Genomic DNA, 12,822 nt, shown 5'->3' on the forward strand with positions numbered 1-12,822 from the left:
AAATGCTTCAGATCATGGATAAGGGCAAGGTGGGGCTATTGATGTTGTTGGATCTATCAGAAGCCTTTGACTTTGTAGATCATGGGAAACTGTTGGCTGGTCTGGCCCTAAAGGGCACCTATTCCACCCAGGCTATGACGTGGATGTAGATTGTTTTGACTGGCTGTAAATCCCATATATTGTGGGGTCATGCCCACTCCCCAAGCAAACTACTGGAATATGGAGTCCCACAAGGTGCGTGTTTATCTCCATCCTTATTCAATATTTTTTGCCGCTCTCTTTGTGACCTCTTAGTCAGGCTGGGTGTTCATTTTACAAATTATGCAGATGACACCCAGCTTGTCTTTGAGTTGAGCAGCACGTATATTGAAGACGTAGAACACAGAAGTAAAGTTTTTTCGGCAATCCAATATTGGATGGCTAAAAATTGAATGTGCCTGAATTCCATAAAAACAGAACTCAAGCCCTTTGGATCTACCAAAGCCATATCTAAACTGGCTAGCAAGTATGAGAGTTTCTCCATTGATGAACATATTATCAAAATGGTAGATCAAGTTAAACCATTAGGTGTCATTTTTGACTCCTCTCTGAGCTCCAATGTGCACATTGATCAGGTCTTTAATAAGGCACAATATCTTCGCAGGTTACTCAAGAGAGAAAAACCATATGTAACAGAGGCCAATTACAAGATCCTCGAGCATGCATTAATTATGCGGAGGATCGATTACTGTAATGCTCTGATGATTGGAGATGGTGGAAACTGCATGAGGCACCTCCAACTACTCCAAAACAACGCTGTGTGTTAGGCAGAATCATATGCAGTACCCTTTGGGAACACCACACACAATTAAGACTACAAGTGCAAGTACAAATTCACCTTTGGTACAAGCCTGTACTACAAAGTAAAGTGGTAGCGATGGCTGAGCAACAAGACTTATCTCAAGAGTAAAGTGATCAGTATCAGAAATTACACAAAGGACAGCAATTGCTATGGTTCAAACAAACACTGACTCAAGGTTTCTGAGTAAAAGAATATACATTTATGTACACCATCAATTGTAAAGCAGTTCACTAATGTAAAGTAGCAGAAAATCACAATCTTAATACACTACACACCACCCAATGAATTCTGGACCATTTAACCTCAAAATTAAGTGTGAGCAAAATGGCACTCCAGCAATTTAAAAAAAGGGAGGGAAAGACAAGGTTATTCAGAATCAAGCAGCACCAACAAGTAAGTAGGCAGGGCAATCTAGAAAAGGCTTACTACAACTAGGATTCAAATCAATAGGCCTGGGCCAATGTTAATGGTTCAGAGTCTTTGCAGAGTATCACACAGTTCAGAGTAGTTCGCGGTAAGTCTTTGCCAAGAGTTTGAAACCAAGTTGGTCGGAAGAAAAATTATTTAAAAGAGTAGAGAAGAACAAGCCCTCGGATTAATGAAAGATTTCAAACACTTTCACAGCGGTCGGACGGAACGAACGACCGGATTTGAACAGTACCTTAGTAGAAAAACAATGCTGTAGCTGAGGCAGAAGTTTATGGCAGGTCCTGCAGGCTCACGGTTCCTAAAGCGACTGTCGTACTGATAAGAAAGAGGAAGACTGAAGGGTCCTGCACGGCCCTAGGAAGAAACCAGCAGCAGAGCAAAGCGACAAATAAAAGGTGCGCTCCTTAAAACCCAAATGAGGGTCCATTCCTCCTGGCTATCCAGTTCACTGCATCGGTGCACAGCAAATTCGACCAGGGGAGGGAGGCCTTGCTAGGTGTTTGGCAAACTGGTTGGTCCCACCAGCTCAAGGGAAGAAGATTCCTTACAGGTCTTCTCTGTCGTCGAAGTTCAGGAGATTTGTACTTGCAGCAGGGTTTCATCGGAAGGTTCAGTAGTTGCAGTCGTCCTCTTCCTTCAGCTTCTCTTCAGTTCTCTCGATCCAATGGCAACTCTGCCTTCCAAGTCCCAGAGACCTGCTTTTTACGCAGTTTTCCCCCATGCATACAGTCTGGTTGTCAATCACACAGCAGGGTGAATGTCCTGGCAGGACAGTCACCTAGCCAATCAAACAAGAGTGCAACTTGGGTCTCCAAGGAGACCGTGTGCAGGGGGCCTAAAACCCCTCCCTCACATCCTGTCTACCTAGACTCTCGGGTGCCTAAGGAGGGCTTCTGTGCAGAAGCCCGCCAAAGGACGGTGAACAAAGGAACAAAACCTGGTTTGGCGTGCAGAGTAAAACACGAGAAAGACCTTTACAAAAAGAAATTGCAAATAAACCCAGCCGGAAAACAAATAAAATAAAAAGGGGTCCAGCGGATTAAAGTTCGAGGCAATTAACAAAGCCTAAAACAGTATCAAGGCTATTTTCATATCCCGTGGAAGGGAATAAATGGAAGATACCACTGCCAACAGCCAAATCTTAAAGAAAGGGGAACAAAATAATGTTCCATGACAAACAGACAAAAAGAGATAACTATTAACCCTTTCCAGTACTCTATGGAAAATAGGTCGTACTGGGTCTGTGAATTTAAAAAGACTAATAAAGTCAATGGCAACTTTACATGTTCTGGGAGACAGTAGTGCATCCCAGAAACTGGTGTTTAAAGTGGGAAGTCTAAAAAAGACAACCTTGTATCACTGCACTGAAGGTGCTGTGTGACACACAGTAAAATGATGATGCCTATGGAGTAGGTGAGGCTGCACAGTTTATGAACATAAACATGTAAAACACACAGCAAAAAACATGTAAGAGTGGGAAAAAAGGCTCACACTCTTACCAGGTGAAAAAAATAAATCCTAGAAATCCAGCAACGCTGCTGAGGGACTCAGTAGGTAAAGGAAATTAGCCATTCTGGAGAATTTTCCCTTACACTGGTGCCCCCCCCAGACAAAGGGACAGGAGGATTTAATCCACTCCTGGATTAATATCTTCACTCTAGTCGGTTATAAACATCCTAGAGAGACCATCAGCATTTTGGTGGTGACATCCTGACTTGTGCTCAATGGTGAAATCAAACTCTTGCAGGCAGATTGACCATCTTAGTAGTTCTCCCCTTTCATTTGCAATAACCATCTCAAGGGTTGGTGGTCTGTCTGAATTACAAAAGTAGATCCATACAAGTATGGTCTAAACTTCTTCAGAGACCACACAATGGCAAAACACTCACGCTCTATGGTTGCCCACCTTGTTTCTGGTTCCTTCAGCTTCCTGCTGATGAAGCAAAGGGTGCCCCCTACCTTTCTCATCCAGTTGTCTATGCCTATGTCTATATGTTTATAAGGCGCCGACAGCCCACGCGCATCAGTTGACTAAGGACTGCACCTATACCTGAATTGGATGCATATGTCTGCACAATGAAGGGTTGCTGATAATCAGGAACTCTTAGGACTGGAGCTTGACAAAGGGATTTCTTCAGGTTTTCAAAGGCTTGAGTGCACTCCTCATTCCATCTAACCTTTTTAGGGACTTTTGGAGAGGAGACTACCTTCAAAGGAGAAGCTATGGTCCCATAGTTCTCTATGAAATTCCTGTACTACCCAATGAGACCTAGGAAGGCTCTGACTTGGGTTTGAGTAGTAGGGGTGGCCCAGTTTTGTACAGCTTGTACTTTGATAGGCAATGGCCTTATTTCACCTCCTCCTACCTCATGACCAGGGTAGACCAATTTGCTCTGACCAATTTGACATTTGCTTGCCTTTATGGTCAGATGGGCCTGCTCAAGAGCCTGCAAAACATATCCTAAGTGATTAACATGTTCTTTCCAAGTAGGGCTGAACACTGCAATGTCATCCAAGTATGCCATGCAGAAGTCCTCCATCCCATTCAGAACTTGATTGACCATCTTTTGGAATATAGCAGGTGCATGTTTTAATCCAAAAGCCATAACCTTAAACTGGTAGAGGCCTGCTGGGGTTGAAACTTGAGTTTTCTCCTTGCATGATCTGTCAGGGCTATTTGCCAATAGCCTGACGTCAGATCAAATGTACTGAGGTACTTGGCTGTACCAAGTTTATAAACCAGTTCATCTGTCTTTGGGCACTTGGATCTAGAACAACTGGACTAGACCATGGACTTGTAGATGGCTCTATAACCCTGAGATCAAGCATCTTGTTGACCTCCTCCTTTATGTCAGTTCTCACATGTTCTGACATTCTGTAACCTCTGCCTTTCACAGATAAACAGTCACCAGTAAGAATTTCATGCTGGCCCAAAGGGGTCAAGCCTGATGAAAGTGAAAGCTGGGAGGCAAACAGATTTAACAGAAACTTGCACTCATCCTGTTGTTCAGATGGCAGATTAGAAGAGAGATTAACTCCTTCTATCTTCTCATCTAAAGGTCGGCCTCTGAGTAGGTCAGGTAGAGGTTCACTCTCCTCCTGAGCTGAAGCTAAAAGCAAAGCTCCCACTTCTTGTCTCGAGACATATGCTTTCAAACGGTTGGTGTGAAAGACTCTGGGAGCCTCCTTAGGTCTGCCTAAATCTACCAGATAGTTCACCTCTCCAAGTTTGCCCACAACCTCGAAGGGTCCTATCCATTTGTCCTGCAAGACCCACTGCCTTGTTGGCACCATAACTAGTACAAGCTGGTCTGGAGTAAGCTCAACCATGTTGGCCTATTGGTCATGCCAATGTTTGACCAGAGCCTGACCTGCTTTCAAGTTATAACTAGCTCCTGCCATCATGTGTGGCATTCTCCTCCGGAGACCTATTACATAGTCAGTCACTCTGACTGGCTTGGGGGAAGGAGCACTCTCCAACCCCTCTTCAATCAGGGCCAAAGGACCGCTGACTGGATGGCCATAAAGAAGTTAAAAGGGACTATATCCAACTCCCTCCTGAGAGTCTGTTACGCTCACCTGGTCTCTGCAGAGTGATTGGGGCATGGTTGCAGCCCTCCCTGAACTTGAATCACCCCCTTCAGGCCTCTCCCTCAGTAGAAAAGCTGTGAGCGGTGGTACGTGGTGATACTGCTCCTGCGTGGAGATAAGACTGTATGAGTGCACCAATCTGTGACTGTTTTATCTCTCGAACCCTTCACCCCAAAGTACGGTTTATGTGAGCATACGCCAGCCCATGAAGTTCATCTGTGAATTATGGAAGGTAAGCTCTCCGTCCTGATACTGCTGGCAGGGGCACGTCTAATGGGATCTAGTTCCTTCACTGATCCCTGATAAGGATTAGTCCAGTCCAGCTGCTACTCTGCTTCTCCTTATGATTGGTAAGTCTTTAGCTCTTGTGATGCTGTTCGTTCTGTTTAATGTATTTATATGTTGCTCCTACTTATGCCCTCAAAAATGTCTCTCTTTTGTTTTCTTCCCTTAGATGGAAATGCGGCCTCAATGCAGAGGTGAGATGCGGCCGAATGGAAGATGGATTCTACCGCAATGTTCGACAGCAGGTAAGTGATGGTTTAATGAAAAGCGTGAAGTATGGTGAAGCGCCACCTTAAACTTACTGTTTTTCCGATGTCTAACCTTGTCTTCTGTTTTTCCTTTTTAGGCGCTGCTGTCGATGATGGAGCGAGTCGTGCTGCGGTGCCAAGATGAAGATACAGGCGTTCCGGAAAGTGTAAAGATGAATACTTGGTTCGCTGAAGAGATGTACAGGTAAGAACAGCTTCCCCCAGTTGGTAAGTATGCCAGCAGGAAGCAGGATGTCCAGGAAGCAGGATCTTCAAAGGTAAGTATGACCTCAGATGACGGTGAACGTTACACCGCTTGCAAGTGCAGAATAATGTGAAGTGTCTGTCTTGAGGATTGAGGCAGCTTATATAGCTGAGATTGTGGGCACGCCCATTAGGGCCTGCTTACCAGCCACACCATGCCACTCCTAGGGAGTGAGCACATGCAAAGGCAATCCATTAGCAGCCACACCCAAGAATACACTTGGGGCTGCTTAATGGATGGAATGTTCAAGGTTAATGCATCCTGCTTAAGGGATGGGAAGTTCAAGGTTAATGCATCTGAAGTGCTATGTCCATAATAAAAGCCTTTTGGTGTTAAATGGATGTTCTTGTTTACTTTTGTTCATGAGCCTAGCACCAAAGGGACCAGGACAGTGTCCGCCCAGGTCTCCTGTGCATACGATCCCTGCATGCCTGTGCCCCTGACTTCATGACCATGACAGGGACTTCTCTTTAAGCAAAGAGAATGCATGGCCGTAGAATGTCCCACTTTCATTTAAGGGGTTATTCTAAAGTACCTATCATGCTCTTCATAGTATGATTAAACCTCTCTACCAGTCCACTTGTCTGTGGATGGTAGGCTGTAGAGAAATTGTAAGTGACACCACAGTTTTTCCACCTGACTTGCATGTAGTGGGACATAAAATGTGATCCTCTGTCGGATATCACTTCCTTAGGAAACTCTACTCTGGTAAAAATACAATGTGGAGCCTTAGCCACAGCCTGAGCTGTAACAGTTCTCATAGGTATTGCTTCAGGATACCTAGTAGCATGGTCTACTACAACCAGAATAAACCTGTTTCCTGAAGACATGGGAGGGTCAAGGGGACCAACAATGTTGATGCCCACCCTCTCCAAAGGAACTCCCACCACTGGGAGAGGCACCAAGGGTGCCACATTCTTGGCTCCACTCTTGCCAGTGGTTTGGCAAGTGTGACAGCTCCTACAGATGTGTCAACTTCTGCACCCATCTTGTGCCAGTAGAAGTATAAAGAGAGCCTTTCCTTGGTCTTTTTGAAACTCAAGTGACCAGTTTAAGGTATCTCATGGGCCAACTGTAGGAACTGGAGTCTGTTTTTATGGGCACTACTAGTCTTTTGCAGTCCCCAGGGATAGACTCAGTTGGTTCACTGTAGAAGAGGCCATCTTCCCAGTGCAACATATGCTTCCCAGCTTCTTGCCCATCAAGCTGAGAAGCTGCCTTTTGTCGATGACCTTCAAGACTAGGACACTCTCTTTGTCCTCTGCTTTAGTCTGCCCTGTTGGGTCCAACTTCTGCCAGTAAAGACTGCAGCTCAGGATGATCAACAGGATCCAGATCTCCAACTAGAGTAATGTCTTCTTCCAGATCTGACTCTTCAGAAACTGGCTCAACCACACAGGGTTGTACCTCACACTCAGCCTCAGCAGGTGGAAGAGTCACAGGTGTGACTTTGGATAATTTTTGGGATGTCCTTGTTGGTAGCAAATGGGTGCTATCTGCTTTCTTCTTGGAGGTCTTGGGTTTCCCCTTTGCATCTTTCTTTCCTGAAATAGCATTGAGCAATTCCTGTGGACTGGGGGGTGATAGTTTCCTCTATCAATTCTCCGGGAGAGCCTCTCAAGGTCTTCTCCCTTGCAGGCCTAGTGAGCTCCTGTCTCCTCTTACAGAAGGCCTGGGGGCACTGGACACAACTCCAAGAGTTTTCAGGTCATTACCCAACTGGACTCTCCAAGGCACTTCACTCTGCACACTAATAGGTATCTTGACATTCATGTCATTGCACTGGGTAAGAGCTGGTAACTGGGGAAGCATTTGCACACGGCCTCCAACTAACTTGGTTAGGTGTTTGGGTGCTTAGACACATCCTCTACCTTGAAAAATGATTAATCAACCACAGTTATGCAGGCTCCAGTGTCTCTGATAGTAGGGGTCTCCTGGCAATTCACAAGAACACTATCCTTATGATACTCTTTAGTATTATCTAGGATGGAATTATAGACATCTACATTCTGTTGTTCCCACAAACCCAGGGACACTAAAGAACCATTAGCTGAGATTCTCATGGGTTCATCAGCCAGTAGGTTAAAGTTTCACTTGTCATAGGTACTTCTTCCTCTGGGGAGAAGACTAAGGAGACAGTGTGGACCCCTGAAGGTTTACCCTTATATATGGGATCCCCTTTCACATGGTCATTGACCCACAAACATAACATCTCCCAAATGTTTTGATAACTGGGGACTTGTTCTGACTTCCATCTTGTTTGGGTCCGGATGGTACACTAGCCTATTTCGGTTTCCCTTGTGGCTTACACTTATTTTTTTTTTGTTTGGGGCCCTCTATTAGATTGCAGGTATTATAATTCTCTTTGTTATCTTTTTTTGGTTGATTTCCCTCATCCTTCTTCTGAGTTTCCCCAGAGTCCTTGTGAGTAGCCTGTTTGGCAACCCACAAGTCAGCAGCCTTAGCTAACGTCTTTGGATCTATCTCCTTAGAATCAGCCAAGTGATGTCTGAGCTCAGGAGAGCAGGCATCATAAATTGACTCCAACATAACAAGATTTCTCATACCTTCATAAGTGTTTACTCTGTAACCCTTAACCCAACCATCTAAGTTGTTAAAACATTCACATACCCAGGTAGCCCAAGGGGTACCATCATGCTTTGTGAGGGTCCCAAACGTCTTAAGATACTGGGAAAGGATCTTCCCAATCTAGCCATTAAAGCTAGCCTCACACACTCATAATCCATCCTATCCACCTCCCCCATCTCCATCACAACATCAGATGCAACAATGGGTAGCCTAGAGAAGAGCCAAGGAAGCAACTGATTCCCTGTAATGTCTTGATTCCCATGGTTATACTCAAACATTGCCAACCAATCCAAAAAATCAAGCTCAGCCTAATACATACCAACAATTTCTTTAGGCACATACGGTCTCTTAGGACTGGAAGATCTAGAAGACTCTGAGAGAGAAGTATTTTCAAAGACAACTTTTTCATTTCTAAGTCATGGTTCATATCCATTTCTCTGAGCTTAAATTCTTGATGCTTTTGTTCAGTTTGAGCATTAATATGTTTGAATTCCAATTCAAGCCTCATCTTTTCTAGAGCAATAAATTCAGGACTGATTGTAGGACCTGATGGGATCCCAGTGGACAAAGGTTGAGGTTACTGAGCAGGTAGAGGAGCAGTAAGGTCTACATTGGGAGACACATCTGCCTCATCTAACTCATCCATAATAATTGACACATTATCATCCTCATTATTTTCCACATTTGCTGGAGGGTTTGGTATTTCGACCCACTCCCCAGACTTTGTTTCTCTAACAACCTTGCAATTAATTCTGACTTTTTGCCTTTAACAGAGAGATTCTGTTTTCTACACAGATTTATCAGATAATCAACAGTGTAACTAAGAAGGGTCTCCTGACTGTAGCTTTCCATATCAGACATGATTAAAATAGCTTTTTAGTGGTGTTTAGCCATGTGGTTAGTTGAGCCAAGGTAATAGCAGCACTCTAATTGTAATCACTATACTTTATCCTCACCACTTTACACCAGTGTTAGGCAGAATCATATGCAGTACCCTTTTTAAACACCACACACAATTACGACTACAAGTGCAAGTACAAATTCACATTTGGTACAAGCCTGTACTACACAGTAAAGTGGTAGTTATCTCAAGAGTAAAATGAGCAGTATCAGAAGTTACACAAAGGACAGCAATTGCTTTGGTTCAAAAAACACTAATTCATGGTTTCTGAGTAAAAGAATATACATTTATTTACACCATCAGTTGTAAAACAGTTAACTAATGGAAAGCAGCAGAAAATCACAATCTTAATACACTACACACCCCCAATGAATTCTGGACAAGTTAAGCTCAAAATGAAGTGTGAGCAAAATGGCACTCCAGCAATTTAAAAAGGGAGGGAAAGCAAGGTTATTCAAAATCAAGCAGCACCAACAAGTAAGTAGGCAGGGCAATCTAGAAAAGGCTTACTACAACTAGGATTCAAATCAATAGGCCTGGGCCAATGTTAATGGTTCAGAGTCTTTGCAGAGGATCACACAGTTCAGAGTAGTTTGCGGTTAAGTCTTTGCCAAGAGTACGAAACGAACTTGGTCGGAAGAAAAGTTATTTAAAAAAGTAGAGAAGGACAAGTCCTCGGATTAGCAAAAGATTTCAAACACTTTCACTGTGGTCGGACGGAACGAAAGACCAGATTTGAACAGTACCTTAGTAGAAGAAGAATGCTGTAGTTGAGGCAGAATTTGCAGATGTTCCTGGCACTTCCTGCAGGATCACAAACCTGAAGTGACTGTCGGACTGACAAGAAATAGGAAGACTGGTGGGTCATGCACTGCCCTGGGAAGAAACCAGCAGCAGAGCACAGCGACAAATAAAAGGTGCACTCCTTAAAATCCAAACAGGGTCCGGTCCTCCTGGCTATCCGGTTCACTGCAGCGGTGCACAGCAAATTCAACCAGGGGAGGGAGGCCTTGCTTGGTGTTTGGCAAACTGGTTGGTCCCACCAGCTCAAGGGAAGACGATTCCTTGCAGATCTTCTCTGTCGTTGAAGTTGAGGAGATTCGGGACCCTCAGCAGGGCTTCACCGGGAGGTTCAGTAGTTGCAGTCGCCTTCTTCCTTCAGCTTCTCTTTGGTTCTTCGATTCAGTGGTGACTTTGCCTTCCAAGTCCCAGAGACCTGATTTTTATGCAGTTTTACCCCATTCACACAGCCTGGCTGTCAATCACACAGTAGGGTGGCTGTCCTGGCAGGACAGGCACCTAGCCAATCAAACAAGAATGCAAATTGGGTCTCCAAAGAGACCCTGTGCAGGGGGCCTAAAACCCCTCCCTCACATCCTGTCTACCTAGACTCTTGGGCACCTAAGGAGGGCTTCTGTGCAGAAGACCACCAAAGGACGGTGAACAAAGAAACCAAACCTGGTTTGGTGTGCAAAGTAAAACACGAGAAAGACCTTTACAAAATGAAATGGCAAAAAAACTCAGCCGGAACCAAATAAAATGAAAAGAGGTCCAGCGGATTAAAGTTTGTGGCTACTAACATAGCCTAAAACAGTACCAAGGCTATTTTCATATTCTGCGGTAGGGAAGAAATGGTAGATACCACTGCCAAATCTTAAAGATAGGGGAACAAAATAATGTTTCATGAGAAACAGACAAAACCCTTCCCAGTACTCTATGGAAGATAGGTTGTTCTGGGTCTGTGAATTTAAAAAGACTAATAAAGTCAATGGCAACTTTACATGTTCTGGGAGAAAGTGGGAAGTCTGGAAAAGACAACCCTGTGTCACTGCACTAAAGGTGCTGTGTGACACACAGTAAAAAGATGATGCCTATGGAGTAGGTGAGGCTCCACAGTCTATGAACACAAAAATGTAAAAACACACAGCAAAACACATGTAAGAGTGGGAAAAAAGGCTCACACTCTTACCAGGTGAAAGAAAGTTATCCTAGAAATCCAGCAACGCTGCTGAGGGACTCAGTAGGTAAGGGACATTAGCCATTCTGGAGAATTCTCCCTAACACTGTGCGGATAGTCAAGGGGATCCTTAGACATCAGCCCATCACTATACATAGGAAGATTCTACGCTGGCTTCCAGTAGTAGCACAAGTCCGTTTAAAAGCTTTGAACATCGTCCACAGGTGCCTGTATGGCAAGGCTCCAGATTATCTGAGAGACTGTGTTGTTATTCAGCATCATCTTAGAGTCACTAGAGCAAGTGATTCAGTGCACCTATTGGTCCCAATATGTAGAAGAACTAGGGGGCTGGGCAGATCATTTACTGCCCATGCCGCCACTCTGTGGAATCAGTTGCTGAAAGAGCTATGTTTTGAGTCAGACCTTCTGAGATTTAGGAAGAGGTTAAAGACCCTCCTTTTTGAGTAATCTAAGTGGTTATGCATACCTGCTGCTGGCTTTTTCTACTCTTATGGGTTCTCGGCGCCCGATGCCTGTGAGCTTCGGCACCTTACGAATCCAAAATAAAATCAAAAATAGACACTTCCTCTACCCATTCTTCTTGTTCAACGTTATCCTCCTCTGCATTACTTTTGGGAAGAGTCCTTTTTTTGGCAGCTGATAACTTTGGTACTATTAGAGGAATGGTGACCAAACTTTGCAGAGAGGCGCTAGCTGATTGGATGTTTGGAAACGTGAGGTCCGTTATAATTTTTTAAATGGTAGCAAGATTGGTTGGGTGGATCACTGCCTTTGTCTGCAGACAGCGCCATGTGGAAAGGAAGTCTGGGAAATATATTTGGGGTTAATTTGTGGAGGAAAGAGGGCTCAGAAAGGGTGGGTGAGTTTAAAAAAGTTGATATAAAGCCCTTTTTGAGGTTAAAAAAAGCTGTGTACGTGATTGTGTGTGTGCTGTGAATTTTGTGTCCATGAACGTTGTTGGGTTTGGGGGTCAGAGGGTTCTGTGTGAGTGTTGTTATTTGAAGTTGTATTGTACCTACTTCTTATATGCTTTACTTATATTGTGGTTGTTGAAGCCACTGGCCACATACACTATAGTAATACATGTATAGTTATAAGTGTATATGGTGTTTTTCATTGTAGTACAATTGAGGATAGTGCTCCTTGAGCTCTCCTACGCCTTTCACATAGTGAACCATTCTATGTTTATTGAACGCCTCCATGATACCTTTGGCATCACAGACCAGACACTGGACTGGCTGACCTCTCCATTTTCTTTTCTAACTTACCACCCTTTCCAGTTGCAACTGGTCCGTTTGCACTCCACCATCTCACATTCTCCTTGCAACATCTCCTAGGGTTCTATCCTATTGCTTTAGCTAATTAATATGTACCTCACCTCTCTGGTTCACCTCATCTGCTCTTTTTCTTTAATTTCCAGTGTTATGGTGATGATACACAGCTTTGCTTGAAACTTCCCTCTATCCTTTCTTATCTGCCTCTCTGATCCCAGATTGTTTGAACACCATCCAGGCATGGTGTGCGGCTAACGATCTTTGTGTGAATGCCAGTAAGATAAAGCTTTTTCTTATTGCGACACCTGTGCCCTGTTTCCTTCCTACTTTCTGGCTGATGTCTGTTAGGGAGAATTCTATGTTTAGGCTGAATTTCCTAACCTAGTGAGTCCCCCAGCAGCTTTGCTGGATTTTTGGGGTT

Source organism: Ambystoma mexicanum, chromosome 5p, assembly GCF_040938575.1.
Source record: "Ambystoma mexicanum isolate Mex_15411 chromosome 5p, UKY_AmexF1_1, whole genome shotgun sequence".
NCBI classification, from domain to species: domain Eukaryota; kingdom Metazoa; phylum Chordata; class Amphibia; order Caudata; family Ambystomatidae; genus Ambystoma; species Ambystoma mexicanum.